The sequence below is a fragment of the Coturnix japonica genome, chromosome 7 (assembly GCF_054131305.1).
Source record: "Coturnix japonica strain WE chromosome 7, WE-NBRP24, whole genome shotgun sequence".
In the NCBI taxonomy this organism is placed as follows: domain Eukaryota; kingdom Metazoa; phylum Chordata; class Aves; order Galliformes; family Phasianidae; genus Coturnix; species Coturnix japonica.
In genome coordinates this window covers 125806-139669 of record NC_140669.1, presented here as the reverse complement: position 1 = coordinate 139669, position 13864 = coordinate 125806, and the positions used below count along the sequence as shown (strand labels likewise).

The window sequence follows — 13864 nt, the reverse complement described above, 5'->3', positions numbered from 1 at the left end:
GTATGCACTAATTATCTAAGATCAGACTGATATTTATAACAATATAAACAGCAACAGTAATTCAAAACGAAGGTTCACCTAAACCACACTGAAAAAAAAGAATGTTTTGAGAAGGAACTGTGGTACAGATCCTGCGCTCAGAAATCACATACATGAAGATTTCTCAAACACTACATTAGAATCACTGGCAGAAACACTCTACATTAATTCATGTACAATCATCTTAAATGCACAGTCATTTTCCTCACCACATCTTTCAAGGACGATTCTGTAATTTAACCAGTTATCATGTGAAAAGCACTACATGTTTTATGGTAACAAACTACTGACTTTGTTTCAGTGGACAGTTTCAGTTCCAATACTTTATTTCCATCACATCTGAAATAAAAATTTGTTTTCTACCAATTTCCTTTATTTCAAGTACAAGTTGACAGAACTCGGCCATAAGTCCAAGATCACAGAATCACAGAGTGTCAGGGATTAGGAGGGACCCCAAAAGACCATCCACTGCAATCCCCTGCTGGAGCAACAACACCTGGATCAGGTCACACAGCAACAAGTCCAGGCGGGTTCTGCTTCATCATCTCCCTCCATCATCTCTTTGTGCTGGACTCTCTCAAGCAGTCCCCTGCCCTTCTGGAACGGAGGGGCCCAGAACTGGACATAATACTCCAGATGTGGCCTCACCAGGGCAGAGTGGAATCTGCATGTGGGTGCTGTTTTATAATAATGGAACTGGAACTTCTTAACTCTATAAAGCATTTAGTGACATAAAAGCAAAATTGAGATTTTCTTACATAACCAAGTGTATACACAAAGTAATCTTACGCTCCTTCTCCTTTTTAAGGCAACACTGTAGAGTCAGTTTTCCATCTTTCTGTCCAGTAGCACCACAACTGTTAGGGCAGATCTTCAAGAAACAAGTAGTATGTAACTTAAATGATGATACCCCAGTGGGATAAGTTACAGACAGGCTCAATCATGACGCTAACTGCAGAATGAACAAACTTTGTGAAAAGAAGGTTAAAGAGACGAAATCAAAGATCTTTCATGCCTCTTCCTTCACAGGACCAATATCATTTAGAACAGTTTTGACTTGAAAAAATGAGTATTAACTGATTTTGTGAATGTACTTCCACAAGTGTGATCAATCAATTTAAGTACCAGTCATTTATTTAGTTAACCTTTTTTCTCCAATTAAATTGTCCTCCTTGAAATTAAGATATATGCACGAAAAGCTCTGAAGACTGGTCAAAACAACAAGCAGCCTTTCTTACAACGCTACAGAAACTTCTCAACACAGCACTACATCACCACACATACAGCACGATCCACAAATCTTCCCTTCTGCCATTAACGTTCCGACGACGGAAGCAACAGAACATAACATACATGACTTCTCAGAAATACTCCTCTATTACTGCTGGCTGGTAAGAACATTATCTACCACTCAGTACAAAATACACTTAAACAGGACTCACTGTGCATCTTGAGGCTGACTAAGTGCTAATATTAAAAATTAAGCTTTTGCTTGTAAGCATCAATTCTGTAAACTTCAAAAACAATTCTTAAACAGCTATGAAAAAACTGTATACTTATTTCCAAAATCAGAGTTCATGTCAAGCTATCTCTCACAAATACCCACGACATTTTCAGCACAAAATACTGATAGGCTGTTTCTCTATCACCTTCTCTGTGCTACGTCTCCCTCACAAGATGCAGACAAGCTCTTTCTAAAGCAGTCTGGATTGACCATTATAAAGAAACAGATTTGAAATTTGGCATCGATTTATCACTTGAAAATTTACACAAACTCCTGTAGAAAAAAAAAACAAAAAACTAAAAATGATGTGTTGAGTTATGAATGGCTCAAATTATATACAGAAAACAGGAAGGGGCTGCTAAAACATAAGGTTCTGTGTACACAGAATATAATGAACATGAAGATCTGCACACGTTATCAAACTCCAATAGCACTCAAGTTTTCTGTACTGCTGCCTACACTGATGAAAGCAACAGGAAAAACAATCACTGCAGAATTAACCCTTCTCTCAGTCCAAGTTATATTAAATTAGTGGAATGTAGGCTAGTTCTGTTGATCTCAGCAAAGCAAAACAAGTCACTCAGCTTTTCCAAGCATGTCAAAGGAGATCCTGCTGAACTGTGTTTTCAGTTTCTCCTAAAACTCATAATACAGATCACCGCAGAAGATGACTGCTCATACATACAAAGCACTTTGCAAAGTACTAAAACTACAGTGATTACAGAAAGCATTTAGAGGCAAGGACACTAAAGAAAAGGAGTAGCTGTCCCCCTTACATGCCGGTTTTATGATAATAATCTTCAAAACTACAAATGGAGCTTTCCAAATATATAACTTCATGACTGCAAAATAAATACCACCACTGGCTACATTTAAATGCATCCTTGTATAAACCACTTGTATCAACACAGTCAACTTAGCAATCCTCTCTATGTTTGCAGCATCATAATAACAAACATAAAAGGTTTACTGACAATTGTCAGGGTAAAAAATCATCAGTATTTCTTAACGATAACCAAAAAATGGTTGGTATGCAAACGACACCTCAAAAAATAAAAAAATAAAAAAAAATTACAAATTGCCATACACCTAAAATAAATAAATAAATAAATAAATAAGCATAACCTGTTCCTTTTAGTTCCCTACATAAGGAAATAATGGAACCTTTTTCTAAGTGATAGCAATTACTAGAATTCTATGATTCTATGATTCTACTAGTGCAATTAACATTAGTTTTATCTTATGAGGTCTTTCCTTCCCAGCACACTGTCTGACTGCTGATCACAGCATGATCAAGACATTTTTTCATAGTCAAACAGGGACTTAGAATTTAACCCTTTGGACCAGGCTAAACATGGAATCAATACTTTCCACTCTTGTTCACTTGGCTCAGTGAAGATGATTTCTTATACCTTCAAGTTTTAAGCAGGAAGAAGCTTAATTATATATATATATATATATATGATGTAGATATATTTTTTTAATTTATATGAATTATATATATATATATATAATATATATATAATTTAAAGAAGTTTGAGATTTTTTTCTTCCCAGCAGTTCTTATCTTTTTAAGCACTACTAGGAAGAGAGGTAATGGCCTCACGTTGCACCAGGGAAAGCTCAGGCTGTATATTATGAATACCTTCTGAAAAGAGTGGTGGAGTCACCCTGAAGATGTTCAAGAAGCATGGAGATGAGGTAATTAAAGACGTGGTTTAGTGGGCAAAAGTGGTAGTAAATGGATGATTGTATTTAGTGATCTTAGAAGTCTTTTCCAATTGTAATGATGCTATACTATCGCAGCTCCGTGTAAAACAGTAAGGGGCCCACAGTAACTGCTGTATTTAGGAATACATTCTTCCCATAAATCCTCCTTGGTTTTCTAAAATGTACCTCTCTGAGCCCTCTTGTATGCACTAAATACCAAGTAAATTATACAGATGCATCAGTATCCTTATTGGATAGCTGTCTGCAAGTTTTTTAAACAAAGGAAACAGCGCAACACCCTTATCAAAGAGAAGAGCACCAGTACGCCATGCAAAGCCGCAGTTATATCACCATATTATGTGGTCTCATACCCATTCACTTGGCTTACATTCTCACTGAAATTTTTTTCTCCTACAAATTCAAGGTATAATTGCAAAAATGAGTGTTTTCTCTACTAAGTTTTCAGAAAGATTGAGAATTGCTGGAATACATAGCTGCGATCTTTATTGATTCGGTAGTACTACTACACAAACCTCTACATACAAGTTAAATAAATAAATAACCCTTGTGCTGTTTAACAGCACTGTCATCCACACTTTATACAAGATAAGTGATCTCAACTTTCTTCCCCTTTCTCATATAGTTGTTTCATTTGCACTTTATTTGGGATACCAGCTTTTTAACATGGTTTTCTCAGTTTTCTCAGCGTAGACACTTCAGCTGTCCTTCATTGTCTGAGGAAGAATCAAAGTCAACTAATACTTACCCTACTGCTATTCAGGGTTTCCACAAGCAAAAAGAAAAGAGAGAAACACATCCATTTGCTTTTCTTTGGAGTCTTACCTCGGTTTCACTGAAACAGGCAAAATGAGTATTCGATTACTTGAAATATCAGACTAGGTTAGAAAAAAGCTGCAAAGAGATACAGTATCTTCTATTAAGCCAACCAATACAACTTGAAAACCTGGCTTGTATGCCTTTCCCCAGGTATTTTTAACTCACTGACTAACACAGCAAGGAGCAGTCCTTACAGACTCCCCATCTTCCTGGTTCAGCACATAAGGATTAAGAATTTATTTCCTTCTTGTTTCAGCAAACCTTTCTGCATACCTGCCTGATTATGAAGCAGAAACTTGAAACATACCGGCTCAAATGATGTATGGAAGCAAGAATTCGGAGTGCCTCTTCCCCATGGGAACTAAGAATGTTTACAAAGAAAACGTACAAGACAATATAATTTTCCAGTCACTAAAGAAAGTAAAGTACAGAAGAGTTATCAAAGTGTACAAACTAGAGGGAACCTATGGCCTCTGTGTTGGCAGCATCCAGACTTCAAACACAGACCAAAAAAAAACCAAAACAAACAAACAAACAACCACAGCTCAAGCACAGCCTCCTTTTGTGATTGGAATGATTTTAATAGCTTGCAAACCACAATGTGCTTGCTATAACCAACTGTTCTTAGACTATAGCTATGCAAGCTATTCACATTAAACCCAAATCCCAGCATTATTCCTGCACAAAAAGAAAAACAGTAGTTCTTGGTTGTTCTACATGTTAGTTCTGTTAAGGATACATACAGCATAAGCTTCAGAACAAAAAGGACCAAACTACTGGCATTCTATGCATTAAGCCCATTATCACAGCAGGCGTTGTCAGTGTCTGGAACTTCCCTGTAACAGCTCAGGCAATATGAAGATTATCTCCCATCAAAAAGTAAGTGTGGAAGATTAAAAAAAAAAAAAAGAAAATAAGAAAATGTCTGCAGCAGAACCAAAGTCCCTCTGCTAATGCTTTCTTACTTCAGCCTTTTTTTGGCTCTGACCTACCAGAAGGCTCGTACCAAGCTTCAAGCATTTAAAAACATCAATCATAAAAAACAAAGACAGGACATTGAATTATACAGTATTAACCTCCAGGGTTTGCATATAAAGACCTAAGATCTATTTATGTCCCAGCACGTTAATAGCTTCAGTACACCGTCCTTTACACCAAACTGACTGCCAATTTGATGAACCCCTCTGCCCTCAGCAGGAGTGCAGCATCTATGATTAATGAGAGCATGCTTCTGGAAAAGTGTAACAACAGAAAACGGGGCAAAATCCACACAATGACTTCCATACAGCCCGGATGGAGAACTGCAGTAATCATCAGCAAACCAAACTACTCTTATACAAGAAAATATTGAGGGAGAGCTATGGCTGTGAGGGTTTTTTGCTGATTATACTTATATACCACACAACAACTATTGATCTAAAACAATAAACAGCACATTGCATTTTGCCAGATATTTAAAGGATCTTTCAACATTAAAATAAAACTAAAAACTTGTCAATACAAACTGATGAATAAATCAGGTTACGATCAGAAGTTGCTTCATATTCAAAGTGAAGGCAAAAGCACTAACCTGGAGGATTTAGCAGTTCTGGCTTCACATCCCAGCCAGACTCTTGACAGGGATTCCAACTCAAGAGCAGCCAGTGCATATTTTGCAACATTAAAACACCAACATTCTGAAGAAAATCTATTTTACACTTCCTCTAATTTCTAAGAGCACACTGGAAGGCTTTTTTATTATTCATAATTCAAGAGGAATCATCCCTTGCAACAACTTGAGAGCAAAAGTTCAATGTGAGGGTCTAAGAAGACGACACTGTCTAAAAGTTACTATACGTTTTCCAGATCTACCATCTGTGTCAAGGTTTTATGCTGTGAAATACCCAAGACTAGCTCTTAAATTTAAAAGCCCATTGCTTTCAATGGGACTGTTCACAACACTAACTCATCAGGTAGATAATTTTTTTAGATGGTGCCTTTACAGGTCCAGCACTTTGAGTTTGAAAAGTTTCTGCAATGCCCCCAGGCGGTTAAATCTCTGCAGCCTCTTTCTGCAAACTACCAAGGCTTAACATATTCATCCCTTCACAATGCCTGACCTAAATCAAGTCAGAAAAACAAAAAATCATGTGTCTTTCACACTGCGAAAGCAAAACATTCAGGAGGCCCTGGTACCATAAGTGGGAAGGAAAGGAGAGAGATCTTATTGTGATGATAACGGTCACCATCCCTCTGAAAAAATAAAACTGATACTGACTTGCACGTCTGTTTTTTTTGCAAGCTTGCAGAGATTACATCTGAGATACCCCCTGACACTACATAAGGCTTAAAATGTGTTCTTTCTTCGATAATTGACTTTTCTCCACGGATATCAAAAACCACCCACAGAAAGATAAAATATTTTATTAGGAATTACACAAAATGCATAAATTAATTACGTTAATAAATAATAAATTAATAAAATAAAACCCTGCATCCTCCTTTTCTTATTACTACATTAAAAACCTGCAAATCACACAACTCTTCATTGAGAGTCTTTTCATCACCTGCTGGTCTCATTAAATGAGAATTTGGGAAATATCTCTTTTTTTACAGAAAAAAAGATTGAAAGGCATTGTAAACTTTGGTCATTTTGTTTTCAGTAAGAAGTCCACTATCGAATTTTGAGAGAACACAATTTTTTTTATTTAACCCTTATTTATTTGGCAAAGAATGGCTCAAACCTGGAGCATTATATAGCTGTAAATTTTGAGGCAGTAGGAAAGTAAAAAAGTAACAACTCAGCTACCATGAGCAGTGGGGCGCTAATTGAAGGCAATGCTCTTCTACATTTTTAGTCTGTCTCTTAATCACGCATTTTCAAGGTAAGATTGAAAAGTACATTACTTTTCTTGGCCATTCTGAAGAGATACAGTTCCAAACTGTAAATGCTCTGCGCAGCCAGCTGCAGTACTGAAGCAGCGTTACTCTTCCTGATTAACAAACCATGCGTTTCAGTTTTCAAAGCGTCTAACAGTGAAAGCACAGATCAGCCATGAACACACCCTTTCTTTCAGTTCTACCATCAACTCCTAACAGACTGCTCCCTGACAGGACCCTGGCCTGCATAGCTGTGCAATGAATGCATTGTCACCTTCACAGTTCAGAAACTCAGAGAAGCAATAGCTCTTGCAAACTATTTCTGTAAAACCGAGTAGGTACATTGTGAGGGACCGAAGGAGATGGATTTGCTTCCTCTAATCCAATACCAAACAGTCTTGTTCACAGCCCCAGATCCCAAGAACACCAAAATCCCTACCAATCACATGAAAGATGAATGAACTACTGTCCTACCACCGCACGCTGAAAACACAACAGACTGATTTTTAATCTAAAACGTAACAGTAAGACAAACAAACAAAAATTTAACCATACCTTCTTTTACAACACACGTTCAATTTACCTGCTCTGATGAGGTGAGACAGAACAACTATGCCTACATTCTGGATTCTGCGCAATGTTACATTCACCACTACTACAAGATTTCTTTAATTCTGTTAATGTTCAGGATGCTTCACAGTGACCAATTTAACAATGACAAAAAGCACTGCTGTCCTTGATGCCCACGTCAGTATTTCTTCTGATGGCCTAAGACCACAAAATAGCTTAGAATAGCACGGCATCATTTATTGGATGTGTGATAGTAAAACAGATCCTCGCTTCACAGAAAACTGACTTGGGAAAACCTCACTGCATCAAAATAACTAAATGATGAAAATACGGAGTACTGCTCTCCCATAATCCTCTATTAGAGTAACACCATCCCGTTTGTCAAACACAACAAAAACCGCTCTATACTATTACAGAACATCTTAATCCTACATCTCTTATTACAGGACACAGCCTTGGATCTCTGACAAAAACAGCCAGGTAGTGTGTTGCTTGTTCTTTTGACTCCTACGTAGCACCAAGAAGAAAGTAAAGGGTCTTTAAAGAAACCTGTAATAGGGACACAAAACATCAGTGAAGTAACCTGAACTGTGGGATCCCCTTACTGTATTGTGTGTGTAGGAAACAGCATTTTTGGCAGTGCTATCTATGCCTCCCGATGACTCCAATCTTAGTTCTAAACATGCCATATGCCACTGAAACACTGTAAAACTAAAAGCAGTCAAGTACCTCCTCATCCTCAATTCAGGGAGATGAGGCAGAGGACAAACTCCCCTTTGCAGCTGTGATCTTCCACTTCTTGTAGGAACGCAGAAGTAGCAAGAAGACTTTAGGAACTGCAGTTCAAGCAGCGAGTGACTGTTCTGTTTCAATTCAATGACACCACTAATGGCTTCTTAGCAGCCCCACGAAATCAACCAGCTGTCAAGTTGATGCATCAGAAGTAACAGTTACACGCTCCCATAAGAAACAGCAACACATCAGGATGTTTTCTGAAACATCTGCTCCTTCACACTGCAGTTCTATAATAAACTTGGAAACAAAGGAACAGACCACAGGACCTAAAAAGAAACACTTCCATTACTTCCTTATTCAAGTTTGCTGTGTCTCAGAAACACAAACCAGTCTTATGGTGATTTCTCCTTGGCACAAGGTCAGTAATCATATCACATATGATTATTAGCTGGTTTCATTTTGTTATCCCCTGCAGAGATAACTGTCTCTGCTTATTTTCGCAAACACCTTTCTCCACAAATTTTAAAAGTTCACATTATCTTTCCCCTAACCCTGTTCAAATAATTTTACAACACATTTTCAGTATATTGATTTACAATAATCTACAAGAACGAGTCTTAAAAGAACTTGTTGGGGTTTTTGTTTGCTTGTTTTTCTGACAATACAAAACTGAAGGAAAAGCGTACATTGGTACTTAGTTTTGGGGGGGTGGAGGAGGAGGAGGATGATAAATACCAATAGAACAATTCCAGTCTATTACTGGTAAACATTAGTCACAACATTATTTTATGCCACTCAGAACTGACTTTGAGGCACTCGTGAGAAGGGCGCACTGCACAGCTCTTCCCTGCAGTCCATTGCTTTCACAGCACGTTAATCAAAATGCACAAGCAGTTCACTACAGGTATGAGACCTCAAATACAGTAACTATCATTGTCTGAAACTGCTTATCCACTGTTGCTCACCGTTTGTAATCTACCAAATCTTCTCAGACCTCAGCTGCATGTATAATTTAGAACCATCTGTTTGATGTGCTCTTAACTACTTACACATTTCATCTACCTCAGGTGCACGTCGCTGGTAAACAGTCGATTCCGTCATGCTTTCCAATGCATTTAAAGAACCCCTACACACAGCCAGGCAACCCGACACTTACTCCAACACAGCCCTTAGGATACTTTACACATATAATTCAATATCAGCTTTGTCAGAAAAATTACTAACAGGCATTTCCATTCCTTTCTATGTTAACAGCCTTCAGCATTTTTCTCAACCTTGAGGACAATGGAAATGCAAACTAAATACAGTTTCATCTTCTCATTAGTGCAACTGTAAATATGCAGTGAGTAAAGCAACTATAGGAAAAAGAAGGGAACAATAGAACAAGTAGGTATCCCCTCATAACTGCCCAGCGTTGTAGTACATCTTACCATGCGTACAGAGAAACTTTTAAGAGATCTTAAAGACAAAGCGTACTGGAGAAGTGAAGTAAAAGAACAGTGCCTTTTGTTGGTTCCCTTCTCACAGCAGCTGACACAGAGCCAGCACTAAAAGAGATTTTTTGAAGTAAACGACTTTAGCTTAGTAAGTACACAGCACCACCATTAGATAGCATCGGTACACTGGGGATGGGGAAGGAAAGGAGCACAGACTTTTCAAGAGGAACCTTTTAACGATATGCTTCAGGAGTCGCTTCCAAACACACCCCAGAAACGTGCCAGATGAAAGTGGGACAACTGTGTATTTCCATCACTCTCATACGCTTCATCCGAAACAGAACTGTTCACTGCTCAGGGGAAGGTTCTGGACCGAGTTTTCTACGGATACCTCACACCAAATAAGTGCTTTCCGTACACACAAATAACACAAACCTCCGAAGGGATTTTTATTTAACGTGAGGACTCCGGTTAAATAAACCTCATCAGGATGGGGGAAGGAGGGAGCGCACGGGCGAACAATGCAAAGCACGAGTGTCTCCCTGCCGGTCCCACACAGCGGACACCGGCCGCTCCCGCAGTTCCCGCACAGCACCGCCAGCACATCCAGCATATTCAGCACATCCAGCACCGCCAGCATATTCAGCACATCCAGCACATCCAGCACCGCGCTGCCGGCAACACGGCCACTGGGAGAGCACACGATGCTGGAAAAAATCCCCTTCAACTTAACATGACGTCACCGCCCATCTCGTAACGTTCCCTAAACTTTGAGTCGGATCCAAAAAGACTTTCCGGATTTCCACTTATTCCCCCTAAAAGAGACGGAGAGACTCGGGAATACCGCTCTGCCCAAGATGGCGAAAGGCTCGTTGTTTGGAGGGCAGGGAAAAATGGAGGAGATCGTAACATACACAAAGGGAGACATTTCCAGCGCCCGGCCGGTGCCGCGGCCACCCGGCCCCTCCGCGCGGATCGGATCGGATCGCACAAAGGACGGCCGAGGTTCCGCCCGCCGCTCCCGTCCCGCCCCGCACCCGCCGCCCCCGAGTCGCTGCGCCGGGGGATCAACGGCCGCGCACCGCGCGGAGCCCCGCGGAGGCCCCGTTCGACCGCGCGGCGCCTCCGACCCGCAGCCCGGCCTCACCGACCCGCAGCCCGGCCTCACCGACCCGCAGCCCGGCCTCACCGACCCGCAGCCCGGCCTCAGCGGCCGCTCCGCTCCGCAACCCGCCGGGCTCGGGCCCCGAGCTCACATCGGACCGGCCGGGGAGAGCGGAACCAAGGCCGGGACGCCAAGAGGGCAGAGCGGGGGGGGGGGGGCAGCGCCGCGCAGAAGGAGCAGCCGGCACGAGAGGCCGCCGGTACGGGAGGCCATCGGTACGGGAGGCCACCGGTACGGGAGGCCACCGGTACGGGAGGCCATCGGTACGGGAGGACACCGGTACGGGAGGCCGCCGGCGGAGCCGCTTGCGGGCCGTGCCTTATGACGGGCCGCCGGTAAAGTTTAAACTCGCGCGGGACCGCGGCCGCTCCGTCCCGAGTCGCCGCGCTGCGCCCCGACCAACGGGCCCCGTGTGCACACAACAAAGGGACGGCCCGCACCGGCGGGCGGAGCGGCGGCCGCGGACGGAGGCCGAAGTCGGTGCCGGGCGGCCCCTCGCTCGAGGCCGGGCGCCCCGGAGCTCCCTCCCCCCCCCCCGATGCGCGACGCCCCCACCCCGCGGGCCGCACTCACCTCGCGGCCGGCGGAGCTTGTGCCGCTGCCCGGGCGGCGCTGCGCGTGCCGGAAGGCGGCCCCTGCACCGCGCTCCCGGGAGCTTCGCGCAGCCCCGGGAAGGGGCGGGGGCGCGCACGGGGCCGCGCACTGCTCCGCTCCGCTCCGCTCCGCTCCGGGCGAGGCCGCTCCCTGCGCGCGGTTGGTGGCGGCTCCGCCGGCACCGAGTGACGTCAGCGGCTCCGCTCCGACACGGCCCGACGCGCCGGGAAAAGGGCAGAGCCGCTCCGGAACCGGGAGGCCGCGACCCGCGGGCGTGAGGTGCTGTGACCGAGCTGCGGCCGCGGAGCCGCACACCGGCACCTTGTGCCCGAGGGGAACGTCGGCGCCGTGAGTCCTCCCGCCCGCAGCCCAACATGGGGCTCGGCCGGCGGGAAGGAGCGCAGCCCGCGGTCAGCGCCTCAGTGCAGGTAAGGGCGGGTGGGGAAAAGGAGGGAGATGGTGACCGAAGGGCCGTGCTGCCGTGGGCAGCGACTGCGGCCTGAAGGCGGCCCGTGTTCCCGAGCAGACGTGCTCAATAAACCGAGCGGATCGGAGAGTCCGGCGGGAGCCGGGGCCAACGTGTGTATTGTGAGAACGGGGTGAATCGCAGCAGAACCAGCACGGCCAGGCGGGCAGGGAACGCAGCGCCGTGCGGAGCGCCGAGATGTACGGGCTGACGGCACGGGCACGTAGTAAATAAAAACAGGGAAAATAAAGCCACAACAATCCTGGCCTGAGCCAGCCCCGGCATGGCGGCCGTGACAGCGTGGGGCTGCGCTGCGCCTCGGGCTGCACACACGGATCCTCTTTTTCCTGCTCTTTTTTCCTGCATCCTCTCGACCAGCCGCGGCTGAGCGGCACCTCGAGAGCCAGGAACTGCGCTGTGTGAACAGCCGGGATGGGACGTTACCTGCAGCGCAGCCAACCGCCCGGTTAGTGCAGGATGAACTGCGTACAGACACAGAGCTCAGAAATGTTTGCTGCCTTTACCCGGTTAATACACATTTAAAATCAACGGTATTTCTCAATGGAGCTCATCTCAGCATAAAGAAATGTGCGCAAGCAGAAAGATGCCATTGTTTTCTGTTTTCTCTTGAGCCGCCGTGGCTGTGATTTTAATTGTGGCGGAGGATCTTCATTAGTATTAACACACGGGTAGACTTCATAAAACCGCTTCATTAGCGGGGAAAAAAGAAGCTTGGCAGCCGTGCTTTTTTTTGCATGCGATGTCAGCCTTACCTCGGTCATTTGTAACATAATAAGTGCGAGCACAATGATTGCGATGCAGGAACACTGGGGGGAAGGGCAAAAATGCTGCATGATGCAAAAAGAAGAGAAGAAAGCTGCTCATTGTACAGTAAAATGTGTGCTAAAAATTAGAGAAGATGACATCTCATGCGACTCGTGCTAAATAAATTAATGTGCTGATATGTTTTTAATTATTATTTTTGTACTGGCTTATTTCATTCCCTGGATTCACATCAGGCAGCAAAGGCTTGTTTTATTTATTGATTTTTATTTCTTTATTTATTTTTCCTCTGCCACATTCCCGGAATACAGGTTTTAATCGTTTCACTGCACCACACTCAGAAATTTCATTAAAAACTGGAACCTTCCATCTTCAGAAAGGCATTTAATTTCAATGACACATAATTTCTGTATTGAAATGTAGTAAATGTGTATGTTTGGTGGCCCTGCTAGGCAGGGGGGTTGGAACTACATGATCCTTGAGGTCCCTTCCAACCCGGGTAATTCTGTGATCTCTTCTTCTCTTAGCAGCAAACTGTCTCAACAGTAAAAGCTGGCCTAAGGTTCAAATGCATAATTTAGTCCTGAGTTCTCCATGCTCTGCATTCCTTTGAAGCTGTAATTTTACTAACTACCTAATAACTGTAATAAGGACAATGATTTCCTTATAATATGCTATTAACCCATATTTAATGAACTCTGAGGCCAAGCTCTGTACGTGTTTGGGTCAGTACCTCTCTAACATCAACATTTTCTAATAATGTTCTTAGGAAAAAAAAAAGTGTGGGACAAGAATGAGTATATACCTATAGTCGTAATAAATATCTGTTTTGCTCAAGACAATGATATTGTCACTTACATCACAGGATACTACAATAGGGGAAATATGCAGTGGGATTTATGTAACTCTCAAATGTAGTGCCTCATGTATATACATTCCATATCTGCCTGTAACACTTCAAGTAAATTATATTATCTATCCTTATTGCCACTACTCTAAATAACCATTCTAAACATTTTTGTCCCATTTGTAAGCCAAACTGTGTAGTACCTTGTGAGAAACAGAGGTATGTTTGGATAGTGCTGCGGAATCCTTGTTCCCTGTAATGTTCAGCAGGACAGACTTTAGTCTACTTGAATACGGAACCACAGACCTCAAACATAACT

General features: G+C 43.2%; 2 protein-coding genes across 50 annotated transcripts in view; one reads left to right on the top strand and one right to left on the bottom strand.

Annotated features, from left to right (window-relative positions):
• Positions 1 to 11505, bottom strand: part of BAZ2B (bromodomain adjacent to zinc finger domain 2B) — a 90177-nt gene extending 78672 nt beyond the window's left edge. For all 48 annotated transcript variants that reach the window (XR_014947849.1, XR_014947850.1, XR_014947851.1 and 45 more), the window contains exon 1: positions 11429 to 11505. The gene's annotated coding sequence lies outside the window, so the exon portion shown is untranslated. The remainder of the gene's footprint in view (positions 1 to 11428) is intronic.
• A 30-nt stretch (positions 11506 to 11535) lies between these two features.
• Positions 11536 to 13864, top strand: part of MARCHF7 (membrane associated ring-CH-type finger 7) — a 33928-nt gene continuing 31599 nt past the window's right edge. For both annotated transcript variants that reach the window (XM_085552019.1, XM_085552016.1), the window contains exon 1: positions 11536 to 11877. The gene's annotated coding sequence lies outside the window, so the exon portion shown is untranslated. The remainder of the gene's footprint in view (positions 11878 to 13864) is intronic.